The following is a 15,841-nucleotide window of genomic DNA, read 5'->3' as shown; positions in this document are numbered from 1 at the left end:
ATACATGAAGACTTGGTGTTATTAATAAGCCATTCGAACATGTAGAATCCTTGAAGATAATGGTTTACTTGAAGAAGCAAAAGGTTATTATGAGCTCTGTCACTCACTGAGCTGCTTGAGATGTGATTATTTGAGCAGTACATTACTCATAAAGATGGAGATGTGGAGAAACACCTAAAAGAGATGACAAACACCTAAAAATATTGTATTGAGACACTTTACTTTGAGAAAGTCATTTAATGTCTTCAGTAGCCCTAGGTGATAGGCATATTAGGTATATACTAATTCCTGGGGCCCAGGAAGTTAAGTAATTTTATAAGATGTCTAAGCTTGCAAATGAAGGAGGAAGGCTCCAGCTTCAGAAAAGTACCTACTCTTACCAACTACAAATAGGATTTCACAAGAGTTAAACAGAATTATATATAAAGCACTAAAAGTTAACACCACTTAAATTCTCAATTAGTAGCTGTTAGTATTACTGTTGTTTAGCTATTATCATTATTATTAATATACAAAATCATATGAAAATTTTTATTGTGGGTTTAAAGGGTACTTTCCCTCTTATTTTAATTATACATAAAGAAATACCTCCAGATATTTAAAGATGTAAATGATTTTGCATAATATTAGTCATCCTTCTTTCTAGCCAGCTTTTTTATTAAACGTTGATGTGATTTTTATATATTCCAATGAATATCCCTTAGATTTCTAGAAGGGATCTGTATTATTGATTTTAAAGATAAAAAGCCTCAGTGGAGAAGATAAGCTTACACTGTGTAAAACACCAGTTAACGTCAAGCATGGAATAAATAAAAGGCCAGAGATCGAGGCATCAAAAAAAAAAAGAAAAGCCAACTCCTTCATAACTACTTGACATTTCTACCATTTCCCTTATTCTGTTTATTGAGTTGGAAGGTACTCGTTCAGGAATTTCAGGTTTGTAGAGATTAAGGAAAAGTACTTGAAATTCTATTTTTTTTTTTTTAATTTCCATCATAACCACTTTGTATTAAAGGCAGGCATGCAAATATGCAGAAAAATTGTAGGTCTTCTTGAACTTTGAGACATCCATTTTGGCAAAGGGAGAGGCACACATTTGGATAAATTTATATGTGCCCCTTAAATTTGGGTGCTAGTCTGAACTGCCAAACTTCAGAATTTTCACATTTTTAATATACCAAGGTGGGTTCAAACAGCCCATTAGTATAAGGCGTATTTTTGAAACTGTTGACATTTGGCTACTGTTCTTTCATCCACTGTTCTGTAGTCTTGACAGAAACTTGGTTTAACTTGTAGAGAGAAAGTGAAAGACAGAGAAAGGTGTCTATATGAAATGCCCCAGAGAGAAGCAGAACTCCTGTAAGGCAACATGTAGGCATTGAGTGTGACACTGTATTAACCTTTTTAATGGATGTATGTAATAAAGTGACATGTAAATGGAGCACAAGGGGAGATATGACACTATATCTGGAAAAGGATAAAACAGTTGGTTGAATACTGGGCTATTATAGCAGTTTGCAAACCTTGGATAAACTCAGTCAGCGGTTGTATAATTGGTTATTCAATCCCGACCCTTGTTCACAGCTCAAAGCCAGGAACACTGAGACCTGTTGCCAATTTGAGTGAATATAGTGACTGTACTCGGCCGGGGCCTAACATTGGAGCCAGGCCTTTTCCTGTGGGCTGGTTTCCACCATGTCTGGGACTGGCTCAGTGACAGTGGGTCTTTTGTTGTGAAAGGCTGGCTGGTACTCCCCCCCTTTGCAAAATGTCTAACAGCTACACAAATATAAGAAAATAGGAAAAGGGACTTACTGTAGCTTTTCTCTTAGTAAGTTAATGTGAAGTTATTAGTTTTCCTTTATTTTTCTTTTCCTCTTTTTCTTTTCTTTTTTTTTTTTTCTTTGCTCCTTTTTGGGGAAAGTCTGAGTTAGGTAAATCAACTGAAAGAGTGATATAAAAGCCTGCTTCTAGATAAGAATTGAATCTTGGTAGTCCTTGATTGGAATATGATATGTATAGAGAAATTTATAGTAATTGGTTTCACAAAAATTGGTTTCTGAATAAGATATTTTTACTTCTCCTTTCTCTTATGAGCGTTCATGTACTGAGAAGATTGTTTTTACTGAATATCTCCTCCTTGACTGAAAGATATAGCATGTTTATAAACCTGTTATGTATTTAACTTTATGAAACAAGCACCCTACCTTCTCTGCCCAAACACACTGGAGAGAGGCCAACGGACTAACCACTCACTGTTTCTAGTCTGGTAAAATTTGAGAAATAAATCAGTGAAGATTTTGATTTGAGTGTGTGGTATAAAGAATGCCCAGTCTTCTTACAGTGCCCAATTCATAAAGGAATCTGTAACAAGCTTGTAGTATTTGCCAGTTAGGTGCTGCTTACTGATAGGGTGACAGTTCCCAGCTGCAATCAATTATGCTTCCATTATTTCTGTTGTTTAAACATGGAATACTAGTTCTGGGCATTTCACAAAGTGTATCTTAGTTCCAAAACAAAGTAAAGAGCATGTTAAAAAAAAATACATTCTAAATCGCGATTTTTTTTTCCTGAGAGTATTTATAATCTCTTTGCCACCCCTCTCACCTCCCTGTTTCCACCTCACACACCCAGCATTTATAAAATCACACACACAACACATAGTGTTTGATTTAATGCTGGGTTGCAATTCAATCAAGAGACTGCTGAGGTCATATAATATAAATGGCCACAGTACTTCTTGGCTCAGTTATAGCCTTGATCATTCAGGGCTTTGTTTTTGTTAATTGAGTAGCCTCCTGCTGGGGTGAGCTCCTAAATATTTTGGACTATATGTCACTAAAAAGAAGTTGGAAGCTAGAAGGTAGTGATCTGGGGGGGTCGGAGGAGGTGAGTTTCTGCAGTGGACAAAGGAAGAGGAAAGACGTTGTTCTGAAACCATGACAGGACAAAGGGAAAAGAAGCAAATTGTTTTTGAATAGAAAATTAATCATTGAAAAGGGACTGGCTATTGTGAGGCAAACATGAAAATAGAGGAGCGTTTAACTTGAAATATATGAGAAAAAGCACTATAGAAACTCCAACAGAGGCATTTAATGGAAAATACACCTGGTCATCTCATTATAAGTACATCCCTGGGAGCCAAGTGTTATGAGCATTAGTAAGAAGGTGGTATTATAAAAAATTTGATTATAATCAAGCTTAATGTATTTGAGGCTTAATAAAAGTATTGTATGGTGGTAGTGAGTATCATGGCATAATAGAGACCTCTTAGTATTGGATTGTTCATAAGTTTTGTATTTCATAATGTCGATCTGTGGAGGCCTTTGCTTCCTGATGGGAAAATAGGAACTTGTATGGGAAAAGAGATCACAAGAATCATAGACCGGCCCCTATTAACCCCAGAAAATGCAATTCAACATATATCTTATCATCTTAATCTCCCAAATATTCTTTTACTTTAGATTATAATGCAATATTGTATATAACAAACAGATGTCTCCCCTAGGTCACTGTTTGTAATTTAGTAAATTGTAGGTGTCCAACTGGAGAGTCTAGAGCTGCTGGTGAAGAATGAATGTCTGAGATGCCTCATTAATTTAATGTAGGTAAGAGCCTGGTGGGCTTAAAGGATTTGGTAGTAGCCCCATTGAGAACTACCTAAACGTAATTCAAATAGTGTGGAATAAACTTTTTTTTTCCTATTATTTTTCCCCTCCATGCTGTGAAACCTCACTGATCATTATTTTTTAGGCACTTAATGTGTCATGACAAAAAAAAAAAAAAAACAGAAAGGCTGAAATACGTATGAAAACAAGAGTTTTGATTAAACTCAAATCAAGTATTTTTTAAAGGTGTTGGTTTTTAGTTTTTATACAGCTCCGTTTGGCATGGAACTTTCACATGTTTTGAGATTTGGCTTTGCTGCTTTATAATTTTGAGGGTGCTGCGCTATAATCTGAACAATTTGCTGAGAAGAAAAGAGGGAAATAAATAACCCAGGTTTTACATCTCGAACTCTGGACCAGAATAATAAATCGACACCTACTATATAATTGGGAGACCTGTTAGATTATGTATCTACTTTAATATAATTTATAAATTTTGGAAATATTCTTATAAAGAATTTAATCCCCTCATCAAACATAGTAATTTCTTTGGTAGCTGCCATGGAACAATGATGTTTTTCCTTTTTCTCTTTAGAAATGGAATGCTTTATTTTTTTTTAATTTCATGAAAATAAATTTTAAGTAGATAATGCACCTTTTAACATTAACCTGTTTGAAATAATAAAGATCAGTTTTGATGATTACAAATTTATTGCAAACACAGGTTTAGTTTACCAAATTTCTTGCAATAAATTATTTGCCTTCTGCAAATACGATTATAGACAGCTACAATACTTGGAATGATTTATTTGCCATGTTTGTAATTTAACTGAAGATCTCAACTACTATTAATTGGAACACTTTAATTCATAAAAATGATTAAATGTGTGTTTCTAATTTATCATCATTGTTCACAATGTTTTATGTGAGTCTTCTTCCCAGAGGAATTATATGATTTTTCCAAGTAGTTGAGGGCCTTGAGGGCTTTCTGTAACCACCTTCAGGATTCATCCAGGTGTTCACTTTGGGTGGGAGATCTGATGTCCTGTAACAGAGACTCTGTGGGGCTTAAACATACTCTACACCTTTTTTGTGAGAACTGAGATAGCAGCTTCTTGGGGTTTTCATGTCCCTCAGGGAAAATTCCCAGAGATATGAACACTTTTGAATTTCTGACATGTGCAACACAGACTTTTGTAGCTTTTGAAAGACCACTCCCAAGTTTGTAAAAACTTGCTCTCTGACCCGCAGGTCAGAAAATTGGGTGGTCTGTCACTTACTGGATTCATCCATCCTTTGGGGATGAAATACTGACCTATGTCTTAATTTTTTAATTGCTGACATTTCATTGTACTTCACCAAAATCCCTAGGCTGTTTTAAATAAGTTTTCTTTCCTACCTTTCTTAACTTTTTTCTATTAAATCAGTGAGTATTTAGGAAAGCATGGGACACATATCATAGTGTGGTGAATATCCCTTGAACCCTTCCCACCCCCACCTGCTTTTTCTCTTCGTGTACATTTCAAAAGAGACATCTAAAAGATAATTTAATATCATAAATTTGATATTAAATATATGTGTATGTGAAAGAGAAAGATTTAAGGAATATATATCTCAATCTATTGTTTATTACATACATGGGAATTAAGTTGTTCAATGTTTACTTCGGGAAAGCAAAGCGTAAGAGAAAGAAGAGATATTCAACAGATCTCTTTTTCCTGTTCTTTTCTCTCTCCCTGGATATTTCTCTATCTTTTCAAATGTTTTCCTCTCAGTTATTAAATTTGAGACATGATTCCAAAGATACTATAGATTGATGTTTTTAAGAATATAGAAAAAGGGGCACCTGGGTGGCTCAGTTGGTTAAGCATCTGCCTTCAGCTCAGGTCATGTTCCCAGGGTCCTGGGATCAAGCTCCACATCGGACTCCCTGCTCAGAGGAGAGTCTGCTTCCCTCTCTTCCTCTGCTGCTCCCCCTGCTTGACTCTCTCTCTCTGTCAAATAAATAAATAAAATCTTTAAAAAAAGAATATAGAAAAATAAGCAACAATGGCTCTGTGCTATAGAAATTCCTATTAATTATATTCAAGGTAGAGATTATTTTCCTTTCTACCATTAACATCCTTTCCAGTATTAATAATTTGTTGTCCTCCCATTCCTTTAAATGAATAACCAGGATATTATCCCACTCATTCTTCTCTGATTTACCATATTGCTTGCAGTGTTATTCCACTGTTCTCTGAATCTGCAATCCCTTAGTTCTCAACCATGAGAAGAGGATGCCCTTGTCACTTAACTGACATCTTAGGAGCTTCTCTTTTTTCTTTGCTGCTTACGTAAACATAGGTACCTCACATATTATGTGTGTAGTACATTACTTTGAAGAATATACATACATGAATATACATGTGGTCACATGATTAACGGTCCCTTATTTAAGATTTTTAAACAAAATTTTTGTTCCCAATACTCCAGTAATAATAATTCTCTATTTCCCCATTTTTAATAAATAAAACATGTATTAGCTACTGGTAGTTAATTATTGCATTTTGCTGTGACTTATTTCCCCTTTGAATTACTGTATCCCATTGAGTTGTAAAATAGAAAAGTATTGGAATATATTTGAATTTTTTTTGCTTGATAGCGTTTAAATTATTACTCAAATGACACTGTGATGTTGTTAGTAAAATTCTTTTAACTTTTCCTAAGAAGAATTCAATATATTCTACTTCGCAACTTAACCACTTGAAAAAAGTTTTCAAGTTTCTGAAAATGTAATAGAATGTCTTTATCCATATTGTTATACCCCAAATCAGTGTTTACTCATCAAAAAATTACCTCACCTCAGGTATTGGGAAAGTGCAGATTCCTGGGACTCAACCAGGGCATAAAGAGCCAGACTTTCCAATGGCCCTGGAATCTTGCATTTAAAGAAGCTTCCCTATGACAATGAACTTTACGTGGATAGGGTCCACTTCTGTTTTGCTCCTGTTAATATCCCCATGCCTGCAAAAATATATAGTACATACTCTTTGTTGAATTAATCCATTCTACTATTCTTATCCATATACTTATCTTTTAATTTAACTTTATATTGATAGTGTCACTTAATTCATATTATTTTCCTAATTACAGACAAGATAAGAAATTGGCCCTATTTTTGGAAAGTATTGCTTAGTAGATTTTTTTATAGCTGGTTTGATTGATAAACAGTGGACTATTTTTGAACTCTTTATGGTAATACTACAAAAGTAGCATTTTAGGAAGAAGTCTCTGGCCACATTTTATTTACCATACATTAATGTAATAATTAAAATAAGGTATGTTCTCTTTGCTTTTTCTTCAATAAATGAAGCAGTAAAAGAGAAACTCAGTGACGCCTAGCAATTTGAGTCAAATGTTTAGTGTCTGGTCGCTGTTAGCCTATCCATCTTTCCCAGGAGATAGTGAATTTCTTGAGGTGCGGAGCTGACGTCTGAGCCCCTATCACCGTGTCACAGTAGCAGCTTAATAGATGATTGTTAAGTAAATGAATGAATAAATGGATAGAGTTGAATGCCTCCTGATCTTCTGTGTGTATGTACATGTGTGAATGGTGCAAAATAATGAAAAGGGCAGTATCCGATTTTTTAAAAGTAGTCTGATAGCTCTAATAGTACATTTTTCCATTAAAAGCAGAGATAATCATTTTGTACATTCATTCAGTTAAGAAATCAAATGAATATACCAATAGATTCTCCATGCCCAATTTTATACCCTCTGACTTTAACATTGAGAATGCTAAGTCTGTTGTGATAAAGGAAAAGTGAAAAACAAACTATGCTTTTCCTTTTCTATTTATCCAGACTTTTTTCTTTTTGTTTGCTTCCTCTTTATCTTTTTTTTTTTTTTTCCCACTTGTTCTTTCTTAAATGAAAATGCTTCTTAAAGAGAACTCTTACAGGTTGATTTTGTTTGGCTCTTCTGCATTTGGCTGGCGGGTGGGGGTGGGTCACAGCATATCATAGCTAATACAGGACCGTAGCTTTCATTGTTAATTAGATAGTGTCTAAGCTTGTGAACATTAAATGCCATTTTGCAAATAAAAGTATTGTATTTTCTCATCTAAAATTACTCTAAAAATGACGTGATCCAAAATCCATGAAAGGTTATGAGAGACCAAATATAACAAGTTGTTAAGGCAGATGGACTACTTTGGTTGAGAAGGATATGTGCAAATTTAGATATATGATTTTAAGCAAATCGGGATATTTTTCTTAATTTTAAAATCTGATGCTATGTATTAGAACATAAAAATATAATTTGAATTGTAAGTAGCTTTTCAGCTCAACTGTTCAACTACCTGCATATCACAATCTCTGATTTATCGTATGAATCATGTCAGTTTTTATTGTTCATATCTTTTCAGGCATCTGGCAAGCTGAGATTGAGATTTGTTTTCACATATGTTGTGATAGAGAAGATTCAGGATGTGTAGTGGTTTAGCATCAGGCTGTATGCGCTTTAATTCTCACTTCCAGTGGTAAAACATTCTGTCATATTTTTAAAGTATTGGAATTCTTATTCTAATGTATGTTAAGTGGTTTTCTATTTCTATGCTTTTTGTAACTCCTTTATCATCCCTACCACCCACTTTCACAATTTTAAACCACAACAACAACAAAATTGTACAAATATGATCATTAATTTTCATTTTCATCATGGTCTTAGATATCTAATTAAATGGATGATTATGTGAATACAGTCTTTTATAGTAGGATAATTGGTTCATTTATAATTCAAATACATATTTAGGTAATTCTTTTCTTAAATATATTAGTAGGCATATATAATTTGCTTAGAGCTATGCATTCTTGTCTTTACTAAGATGCGATATGTTTAAGCTATCTTGAACTCTTGTTTGTAAATTTGTCTTGTGAAACTAAGACTTTGTGTTAAATATACCTGATTCTCATATACCTTTTGCTATGACTTAGTTCTTATGGTTTGTCTTCTATTTTTTTTTCTTCCTCTATCTCACATATCCCAGTTGAGAAAATAATATTTCATATAAAATATATGGAGAATGTGGTTTATTGTAATTGGTGTCTAAGAGAGTTAGTTATTTGGTGAATAAAATAGAAAGACATAGTCATGAAAAATTTTTATGAGAAATGCTTTAACTTTTTTAAGTTGAGTATTACTGATATAATCATGAACATCTTCCTTCCAAATTTCTATCACATTACTTTTGCTTTTCTATTCTACCCCTCTTGCCTTGGTAACCCTTTGCTTCTTCCTACTCTCCACTGTCACCCCTCTTATTGTAACGAATGACTACAACTTAATTCATGTTTCCCCACCCACACTTTGCTGACATCATAAATTATTTGGATACAAATGGACAATATTCATTAGCTGTGCACTTTGCTGAAAGAGCCTTACATAGGAGTGCTGCACTCTCTCATTTTTATTAAAAGTTAAAATGCTTTTGCTGTCATGGGGGTTGGGGTGAGTTAGCCATGATAGAGGACAGGGCTACAGTGCTAATAAATAAAAATAATAACTATTACCGCTGGTTGAGTGACCCTGGGAAAAGAGCACTACAAAGCTATTTGTCGTTCCCTTTCACTTGTCAACAGTACTGGCTTAAAAGCTTTAGCCATTGTTGAAGATGTAATAGAGCCTATGGAAAGTTAGAAAGACAACTGTCCAAAAAAAAAAAATCAGGCAAAGGTTAGTTGAGTATTTTTGTGTATCTGTGCTGTTTTGGGACAATTCATACATTAACCTCAAGGATGTGACAACTATCCTTGTCCCTCATGATACTACACCTTTTCCTATATCATCTTTATTGGTATGAACCAACTAAAAAATCCATAGGGATGGTTGGTGATCAATGAAACTGAGGGTTATGGGTCATTACCATAAAAATGTAGAGACAGAACTGTTATCCTTTGATGAGGTTTTTGAATTCTGGATGGTTTTAAAAATGGACAAAGTGGAGCATTTTTTCATTTGATTTTTGAAACAGTTCTTTTGGGATGTCCTATATTAAGTTGCAGTTGTAATATTAGTAACATTTTTAAGTGTTACTGCCTGCCCAGCGGTGTTTTAAGAGCTTTACATAAGTTAATCTCATTTAGTTAGTTTGACAGTCGTATGTGGTATGTGTAGTTACTATTCCCATTTACAGATGAGTCAGTTGAAGCATAGGGAGGTTAAGCTACTTGCCAAAGGTCACAAAACTAGTAAGTGATTGAGTCAGGTTGTATGACATTAAGGCTTGTTTAATGTTCAGTAGCACAGCATTAGTGAGATTTTGTAGATGAGGAGTACCTCTTTGCAACTATTTTTTGAAATGCTGCCCCCAAATTACTTAATGTTATTTTTGCTGGCATCTAATTTTTGAAACAAGAACAAAACAATGTGTTGCATGAAAATATACTTAACTTTCTGAGTGATACAGTAGATAAAACAATATAGCTTCCTAAGTCTCTCTTTTAATGAATTTTTTTATATAGAAAATATAGAGCCATCTTGTGAAGAGTAAATCCAAGGTTATTGAGATGTAGCAATTATATCATATTGATTATGGCATGTTTAATCATGTGATGAAAAAATATTCTTTTAAAATGTGGTATAAAATTGAGTATAATTGGGCAGGTGTGTTAATAGTTTCAGCTTCTGCAACGAGAAAATTTAAGCTTGTAAGTATTGATTTAAATATTGCAATATTCCAAAAACTGATTGCACATTAAACATTTTAAAACTTGAGTCAGTAGGCCAATTTTTTTTTCCTTTCTGTTAACAAGCTCTTATTAACTTTCAAGTGGAAACAAACAAGTATTTTGGCACCACTAAAAGTAAAGTATTTGTAGAGCTTAATTCACTTTAGGATAATTACATATAAAAATGAGGCTTATTGAAATTCTAATGCTTTGGAATTTCAGATGTGTTTCTCTTGTGTGTTGTGGTATGTATTTTTTTTTTTTTTGGTATGTATTATTTTTTAATGTGTCCTAGAAGAACTTGACATTTTCCATGGCAGACTAGCTGTAGAGCTTGGCTAATGGTAATGTTACAAGGCCCTGTGGTCTTCAGTGGGCAAATAACTTTCCAGATATATAAAAGTTTTACATTACTTCCATTACATTGTGTAGTATTTGCCCCCAAATGGTGTCTAAGCCTGTGCATATTGTCAACATGAATTAAACTCTTACAGATATATGATTTCTAGATTTAGCCCAATCTTCCCCCTCAAAAATAACCTTATTATCAGTGATTGAATAATTAAATAACAATGCACTGAATTGTAATTAGCTTTTTGAAGAAAAATATATTTGGCCAAGTGTTCTAACTTGTGTTTGTTCCTCAGCTTTATGTTGGCCATCGAGTGAAAGCTTGCAAGGGGAGAATATTGAGTTAACAATACCTAATTCAAACAGAGATCAGTTGCCCAGATCAACTCTCATATAATAATTATTTAAAATTAGTTGAGGTGAATAAAATTGGACTAACATTTCATTTTTGAAAAGTTTGACTATCAAGAGAACTTGTAATTGTGTGTGGCATATTGAAACAAACACTGAACTAGGAATTAGCCTTCAGGTCCTGCCTTTATCATTAATTAGATTTATGATCTTAGACATATTTTAACCTTAGTTTACAATTTCAGTCTGTAAAATGAAGAATTTGCTCTAGACCATTTAATACCCAAATTGTAGTGAGCAAAAGAGTCATCTCCCAACACTGATTTCCTTGGTCAGGTATGTAAATAACACTATATAATCCATAACTCACTTAAAGATTGACAGTCTCTTAGCCCATAAATAGATCTAAATCTTGTAGAAATGAAATGTAAATTTGTGTAATGTAATTAGATTAACATGACAGTGGAATGCTTATTTTATTTGTTTTGGTTTTAAGTAACCAAACAATTTGTGTTCCATTTATGTCCAATGTGTTTTTAGTAAATTACTTTTATGAAATGCTTATCTAAATAATATCTCAAGATCCATGCAGGTTTAAAATTCTGATTCTATGATGTGAATAATCTACATACGCTTTTATTTCTTGACTTTGAAGAGGTATGGCTATATTTCGAAGTTTACACATATTGTTGTTCCTTCCAAAAGATAATTCCCATCCCTAAATGTGCACCCTATCACATGTCAGGAATAACACAGCTTAGTTTAAGCTACAAAATTAAAGCATAAACAGTGGTAGATTTGGTAAGACCTAACTCTAGGGACTTTGTTTAAAAAGTCAAATATTACACATACATATTTTTTGCTTGTTCGATTTTTCAATGAGCTCTGTCACTGCAGCTCAAGGGAGATTAAGGGGAAAAACCTACATAAACACAAAGCAAAAACCTGAGCTTGTGTGTAAAGCTACTGCACTGGAGCGAATGTGGTTTAATTCCTGGCACTGGCAGCATGTTGGAGAATTACAATATGTTGGCAAGAGTCTCTAGGCCTCGTTGTTCCAGATGAGGGAGTCAGTCTTAAGAGTGTTTGGCACTGAAGGGAAAAAGGAGTGAGAGTTATAGGGAATGAACAGGCCCTAAAGAGGCAGGATGCTGTTGTAACAATGGCTGGCACAGTTGGGGGGGCCATTCACTGGTGGGGATTGCCATAGGCATTGATGTGAAGAAACATATGTGAGCAAAAGAGGCAAGGGTGAGGAGGGAATATCAAGCAAACATATCAAAAGGGTCCTGATGGCAGAAAGCGACAAAAGTAATCCAATTAGAATCATCTTAATATTAATGGATTGACTGATTATCTGTCATCATCGCCCTCTAATTTATCTTATAGCTTATTTCTTACCATTTATTTTATTTTAAAATGTGTACATATTCATCTTTCCCCTAAAGAAACATCCCTGAATTAAAAGGCCCTGGTTTTGTATTCCCTCTATTCTATTCTCTGGCTAGGTGATGCTAGGAAAAGCATCTTTCTGAGCCTTAGTTTTCTCATCTGCAATACAGGTGTAATAAGAATGCATACCATTGACAACACTGTTGTATCTGACAGCATTATGTAAACTGAAATGCTATGCAAATAATAAGAGCTACTATTATCTCTCACACATATTTAAATATAGGGAACACTAGTTTTTATTTTTATGCTAACTGCGATACTTCAGTGTTGGAGAGAAGTAACTCTCAGGAGAATCTTTAAAGGTGCTTATAGTAAAACTGTGGCATATCTTAATGTGAAAATGATGGATAATCCAGAATTCGAACTTTTGGAAAATAACTATGTCCACAAGCATACTATACATACTCACAGTATAAAATACAATTCTACACATATTTTAAAAAAATCATGTCTCATTTTAGAAAATGGAATATTTAATAGATATCTATTATCTTTTTTAGTCCATAAACACTGAAGCAACACTTACATAATTGTGTCAAATTTCACTTTAATCACATTCACACATTTAATGAACAGGTGTATTATAAATATTGGGATTTTGCCATTTGGTCTTTTACAGTTCTAGTCATTTATATTCTCTGGGTTCTTAACCATTTTCAGAGAAATTCAGTCATTGGTACCTGTGCGTCCACTGTGTTCATTATGACCATTGTGAACTCATCCTTAACCGTCTTTATTAGCATCCATGGTGCAGTCATTTCTTAACTACCTCTTCATGAACGACCAATGGAGACAAGCTACAACATTGGCTGTTGGAGGATTACTGGATGTGGATTTGCTTAAAGCTCGTTATTTTATAGTAGTTCAGACAGAGAGGAGAAGTGAGTGAAATGATATGCTTTTGGCCCCCCTGACTTTAGGATCTGGTAGGTTGAACTTAGCTCCCTATGGGCAACTTCTCAAAATAATCTTCTGAATTAGATATTGGTGCATTTGTTTACCACTCAAGAAACCAAAGTTTAGGGAAATATCTAATTCAGAAGATTATTATGAGAAGTTTGAGATACCACATGTAAAGGACCTGGTACACTGCTTAGCACTTAGCCCTCAAAATAGTAGCTATCATTATCATTTCATTGTTGACAAGAGAGTTTGGAATTTGTAGGCAAAAACAAAACAAAACCTTACTTCAAAAAGTCAACTCTGCCTATTACATTTTGTGAAACCTCAGACAAGTCCTTTTTTTTTTTTTTTTTTTTTTTTTTTTTTGCTTTTTGCTTTTGTTTTTAACCTGTGTGATTGATACAATAACCCTATCTGAGTCTTCAGGTATTTGCTGTGGTAAATGAGAGAACACAGACAGGTAAAAGCATCTGGCATAGTTCCTGGCACATAGGCTGCTCAATAAATGTGTATTGAATCTGAATTTAAAGTAGATATCTCATCCAAATTGCAAATATCAGTGTGTTTATTCATCCACAGACATGACATCCCCAAGTTAGATATGTTTCTGGTTTTACATTTTCCAAATTATTTGGTCTTAAAGAAGTTATTCATTTTTCTGAGTGTCTATTCAAAGTCAGGTACTTGGAAAAAAAAAGTGGCTCTGTATATGAGCCTTATATCTTTATGTAAGTTAATAAAGAGGCCAGGAATGTTCTGCAGGTTTCAGAAATCTGACGGCTGTTACTTTAACTCTGCAACTTAGACAGAAGACTTCTGTTTCTTTATGAGCACACTACAGTGAATATTTTGTCTAGCTGCAGGGGAAAAGCTTTGTCATGGACTTTGCAGACAATAGCCTTAAAAGTAAAATGGTCTGCTTTTGGTGCCGGGAGGTTCAGGGGCCTATTGTTAGTGCACAATGGATTTCTATTGCTGCATTCCTGCTTTGCAAAGGTTTGTTAGCTTTTAATGACTGACAGTACTCTATTGCAAATACCGTATTGGCTGTGCCCTGTTTACATGCTACTCAAGAATTTTTGTGGAGTGCTGGAAAAAAGAAACAGTGGTGTTTGTTTGACCTACTCTGATAAGGTTTAAAAAATGATTTCGCTCATGGAGTGTTTATTGGGAATGTAGTAACATTGGAAATCCGTGCAGAAGTATTTTAAAGTTACTTTGAAAGCCTCAATGAACAGAAATATTGATTACGGTGAGAAGAGATTTAAGCGATTTTATTACTCAGAATTGTCATTACCATTTTCAAAACAACTATAGTACAGAAAGAGGTATATTTTAAGAAAAGGTAAAAGTAATTTCTTAGGATCGGTCTTCCTTAAAATGTAAGAAATGGAGATATCTTGTTACGAAGGAAAAAAAATACATCTTACACATTCCATAGTAAATTCCATAGTAAATGTGTACACAGTAATTGTGGTAGGTGCGTGTGTGCGTGTGTGTGTGTGTATATACACATACAACATATGTATAGACTATAGACTGTGTAAAGCAGTGATCATTCAGAGCTTTTCACCATTTTATTTTCCAGAAGTTTTTGACATCTGAAAAAACAAACAAACAAAAAAAGCATTCCGTATTGTTATGGTTTTTCCAAGGAAATTTCACCTCCACTTTGTCGAAAACTCCACACAGACTTTGTGACTCTGGCAGCCAATGGCTGTAAGACAGAGACCTGAGAGAAGTAGATAGCATTAGCCAAAGATGATGATGATGCCTTAAAACGCATTTTACTGTGGGGAAAACAAACCAGTTTCTAATAATCTTATGGTCTCTAGGCCAGACGGTCCCTTTGATAAGTTAACATGTACTCCCTTTATGCTCCTAGTAGGGGGTAAACAAATGTCTGAACAAACACAAATACACATAAACACCAATGTGGAGAATGGCAGTGTATGTCTTAGATCCAGATAATAAGTGTGGGTATTGTTATTTAGATGGAGCATACTGGGACACTTATCTTTTAGTACACTCCATTTTCTAACTGAATGCAGTGCTAATCGTGGGATTGAAAGCCATTGTAATTGTGTACCCATCTAAATGCTGACAAGAATATACAATTACATTGTTTGGAATTGAGTTTAATGTTTGGGAGTTTTATTAGCATTTATGTTTACTTATACATTAAAATTCAACACAAAAGAAGAGGTCAAAAAACATGTGTTATAGAGAAACAAATATCAGACTAAAGCATAACCTTCTTCTTTAAAATATATGTGCCCTGTCTCAATACTGGGCATTTTAAAAGAATGTGAGACAAATCTGAAATAAGCAAATGATAGGTTTCCCTTATAGGCATTACTCACTTTTCTAGATTTTGCAATCTTTGTAAAGCTTCTTTTATACCAACTTTTTTTTTTTTTTTTTTTTTTTTTTAGTGTTCACGGTACTGGCAAATCTTTCCAC

General features: G+C 34.1%; 1 protein-coding gene across 19 annotated transcripts in view; it reads left to right on the top strand.

Annotated features, from left to right (window-relative positions):
• Positions 1 to 15,841, top strand: part of SOX5 (SRY-box transcription factor 5) — a 963,841-nt gene that overhangs the window by 732,325 nt on the left and 215,675 nt on the right. The gene's annotated exons all lie outside the window — the stretch shown is intronic.

Source organism: Ursus americanus, chromosome 25, assembly GCF_024610735.1.
Source record: "Ursus americanus isolate L20-20 chromosome 25, mUrsAme1.1.p, whole genome shotgun sequence".
Taxonomy (NCBI): Eukaryota; Metazoa; Chordata; class Mammalia; order Carnivora; family Ursidae; genus Ursus; species Ursus americanus.
Note: the sequence above shows the minus strand (reverse complement) of the source record. Positions and strands in the feature narration are given on the sequence as shown.